The sequence below is a fragment of the Varanus komodoensis genome, unplaced genomic scaffold (assembly GCF_004798865.1).
Source record: "Varanus komodoensis strain SLA01 unplaced genomic scaffold, ASM479886v1 scaffold57, whole genome shotgun sequence".
Lineage (NCBI taxonomy): Eukaryota > Metazoa > Chordata > Lepidosauria > Squamata > Varanidae > Varanus > Varanus komodoensis.
Window position 1 is genome coordinate 2,444,831 of NW_025336182.1, and position 4,448 is coordinate 2,449,278.

Sequence of the window (4,448 nt, forward strand, 5' to 3'; positions counted from 1 at the left end):
CGGGCCCGCTCGGCCGCCATCGCGATGCGCCTGCTCCGGCCTGGCCTGGCCTCGCCGCGGGGCTGCCGGAGCCGCCGCCGCCGCCGCCGCCGCCGCTGCCCCTCAGCCAAGTCGCGCGAGAGCCGCCGCCGCTCTCGCGAGAACGCGCGCCCGCGGCGCCGGCCGGCCCGCCTAGACTCAGCCGGGTCGCTGCGCCGCAGAGGGGGCGCCGCCTTCTCAGGCTCGCTCCCGCTCCCGCTCGGCCCGCTGTGAAGAGGCGGCCCGGGGCAGGACGGGGCGGCCCTGGGGGAGGAGGGGCAGAACGCCGTGCAGCCCCAGCGCGGCCCGGGAGTGGCGGCCCGCGTGCCCCCAACGAAGTTACGAGCCGCCGCCTCTCTAACAAGGTGCCAGAATTCTCGCCGGGGTGGCCGCTCTGCGGCTCCTGCAGATGTTGCGGGCCTCCGGATCCCATCATCCCCAACCATGTCGGCTGGGGCTGATGGAAGCATGAGTCCCCGGTAGCCAGGTGGGTGTCTGATGCCTTTGTAACGGAGCTCACACAAATTGTGCACCACAGAATGCCACATTCTGGATCAGGTGGTACCGATCTATTTCTCCTAGGTGCAATCCTTGGTATGTACAGTCAAAGGGAAGGCCGATAATTCCTAGCATGCCCTGCCATCATAGAAACAGGGCGAGTCAGAAGGGGGCTCCCGGGCCATCTAGTCTGACCTCCGGCGCCAGCCAGGTCCGCTCCGCTCACGACATGCACAGGAAGACAAGTTTAGCTCAGAACCTTTTTCTGCCTATAAAGGCTTGTTGCTTTTATTCATTCAAACTCTTGTTTTCTTGAGGTTCGATCCAACACATATCTAGGCAGGAAAGAAGTCTATAATTCCTAGAATAATGGGAGATTAAAGACTTTTTCCTGTCTGAACGTGTGTAGGCTTGTGTCTTTGCATAGTATGTTCTTATGCCACCCAATAACCAGGTATCTGGACAGTCATGAAACATGAAAGCCTCAAAATACAACATAGGTATAACATTAATGTTAAAAATCACTCCTTTCCGTCGGAAGAGAAAAATACTCCAAGCATGCAGAGAGTTCTTCTTAAAACTTTATTGGAACAAAGGGAACAGAAAAAAAATGGTTTTCTTCCCATTTTCCTGTTCACCTGAGCACAGGTTCACATCCGCTTTTTATGCCCTGCCCCCGGCCGCTTCTCCCTCCTCCTCTTTCCCCAGTTGGCTGGGGTACCGGGAGTTTACAGTCTTTCCGCCCACCTACTCCACGCTGCCCCAACACCGGCCCTTCTCCCCAGTCTTCCCTGCCCCTGGTGATAGGCTCATTTTGTTCTGCCCAGCTTGTCAATAAACAATCAGGGAGTATTTGTGCCTGTTTCCCCACACCTTGTGCTATCTGATTTTAACATCTCCCCTCCTTTGGGCTAAGTAATTTTCTTTGTTACCTTTTAAATCTTTCTACTCCCTTGCTTCAAATCATACTTTCACATCTATCATTAACCCTTCAAAGTTAAAAGTTTAAAACAGAATGAGACAAAAGTAAAAACCTGAAAAGACTGGGGAAATGATGTTTTGGCCTGTGGCCAAATAGATTGCAACATAGGGATTTAAAGGTTACATTCTCCAACCTTGTTGCCACCACCAAAAAGGCCCTGCTTCACTTTATTTTGACAGGGGGACCCAAAGATCATAGGGTTCTGACAGTGGGAGAAGACAATCTGTCTGTTTCCACACACATTAAGACCTGGATTAAAGAAAGAGTGAATTCTTTTTAAGGGCAATTTTACACCCACTGGCCTGGAAGTAAGGCCAAGCTGCTGTCCATTCGGGCCTAGATAAAACCCGAGATTGCTGACCTGTATGGGGCAGCAGTTAGTTCTAAACAGTTAGTTATAAACAGATTTCAATGCAATCCCGGAAGTATTGAGTCCAAATTACAGGTTGGGTTTCTCTTCCCTATTATTATCTCTGTTCGCCAGACGCTGCACGACGCCCTCCTCCGGCTGCTGGCAAAAGTTTCAGTTTCGCCTCGCGAGATCTCGCTGAATTCTCGCGAGAGTTTGATGAAGCGGACTTCCTCCTTGTCCACCAGCGGGCTGCTCGGCTCCTTTGACCCCGCCCGTGAGATTTGCCAGGACTGAAGTGAGGGCAAGATGGCCGCACTTTGAGCTTCACCTTCATTCAAATAAACTATTGATTGCAATAAACCATGATTGCAGAACATGAATGCCCAGTTTAGGATGGGTGGTGGAGATTTAAAAAGTCTCTCTCATATCATCATCAGCATTTTAAAAATATTATCATTTGATTTATAGTTTTAACACTATATAATTACCTTTCATATATGCAAGATGGAACAAATTCTGTGTTCTTCGTTTTCCCAGTTAGATACTATAATCTGGATTATACACTGCCTTTCTCCCTCAGGCAAGGTTTTCTTTATTTTCAAAGAGGGTGGCTACTAGAAGAAGAGCCTTTTTGGATTTAATAGTTAATTTTAATCTTGATTGTGTATACTGTATTTTATTGCTGCTGTACCTCTTGGCTAATTTCAGTGCAGTTATGGTGTGTCCACTGTTGCAATTTTACTGAAATATTATTTATATTTAATTTTATTGTTGGTATTTTATTTTGTTATTATTGTATTTATTAACCTTGTGAACTGGCCAGAGAGCCTTTTTTACCTAAGGGGGAGTACAGAAATAAAATCTGAAATAAATATATATTTACCCTCATAACAACAACCCTGGAAGGTAGGTTAGCCTGAGAGCCCATGATTGGCCCAAAGCTCCCGCATGAGGCTCTGGGGCTGAGTGGGGACTCGAACCTAGATCTCCCGAGTCCCAGTCCAACAAACAGGACCACTGCTTGTAAGCCATCCTGAGATGCCATGCCCAACGGAGGGTTAGGGTTAGGGTTTAAAATATAAAAGTTTTAAATAAATAAAATAAATAAACCACGCTGGCTCTCCACAACCCCATAATAATAGACCCTTACTCTATTATTATATTTTATACACAACATTGTTATTTTATTGTTATTAAGAAGCAAGGTGCTTCTTAATGCTCTGCACGTGGAAACACCTGGCTGCAGGTAGCCCTGGACTCTTCCCTCTGTGTGGGTCACCAAGGCTTCTCCGGTCACTGGCCGCGTGTGTCAGGCCGATCTCCCCTGCCCAGAGGCCTGGAGGTTTGCTAGTTTATCCGTTAGGAGGAAACACGACGTTTGCCATGCGTTTCATTCCAAAACGGTGATACCATTCAGTGGGGCAGTAAACAGTTGTTTTAAAATAACGTCTTATTTATTATTTTAAAAGGATACAAGACAGACGTTCTGCTGAGCATGGCTTCCTACCACATCTTCTGCTCCGCTCCACCCACCTTCCCTCACCTTGCGTCACGGTGCATCTTGCATTTCTTCCTTTATTTAAAGTTTGTACATGACACTGCGCGGCGGCCTTCTTCAACCTGTGGCCCCGGCCGGGCCGGGCGGGCTTGTTGGAAAAGCGAATCTTTATTTGCTTTCCGGCACCAGGCGAAGACCCTTTTATTTAAAAGTTATTTTAACTGTTAATGTATTATTATTGTATTTATAGATTTGAATACACAGCCGGGAGGGTTCCAGTTTTGAAATGACTGCTTGCATTTTTATGTCCGTTGTGAGCCGCCCGGAGGCTTCGTTGCGCTGGGGGCGGCAGAGAAGTGGCTTAAATGAATCCATGTTTCTGTCTCGATCCAGGCGCCAGGTTCCAGGCTCCACTGGCCCAGGGGCGCACACGGGCTCGCAGCCTCGCCTGCCTCGCAGGGGTGTCCTGCGGCGGAGGAGGGGAGGGGAGGGGAGGGGAGGGGAGGGGAGGCGCGGCCGGGGCGCACCTGCAGCGCTCCCCGGCTCCGCGCGCGGCGAGGGCCGCCCCGTTTGCTCCGGGAGCGCCGCGGCCGGAGGTGGGGCCGGGCGAGGCTGGCCTTTGAACCCCCCGGGCTGGTTGGGCAGGTTTTAAAGCCCGAGAGGAACCAGGCTGGCCGGCCAGGCATTGCCCCGAATGCGGCGTCTGCGCAGCCGGCCGGCCGGGAGCAGCCCGGTGTTGTTTCCTGGGCGACCAGGTGAGCGCGGAGGGGGGAATGGGGGCGGCGGAGGGGGCCCTCGCGAGCCCGCTGCTTCTTCTTCTTCTTCCTCTGCGATGAAATCCCTCCCAGCTCTCTTCTTTTTCCTTGCGCGTTTCCTTTTTCGCAATGGTAATGTTGCTGCTCTTTGTTGCCCCCTCCGTCTCTCTCACCTGCCGCACAGGTGAGTTTTTCACGCCTCTTTCGATCTTTTTCAACTCTGCTCTCTCTCTGGGACACCCCATAATCTGGGTTCCGGTGGGTCTTTGCTGGTGCTTGGCCTCTTGCTTTTTTGTGGCCTTTTGACCCAGTGCTTGATTTCACTTGATTTCAGGAAGAAAACCC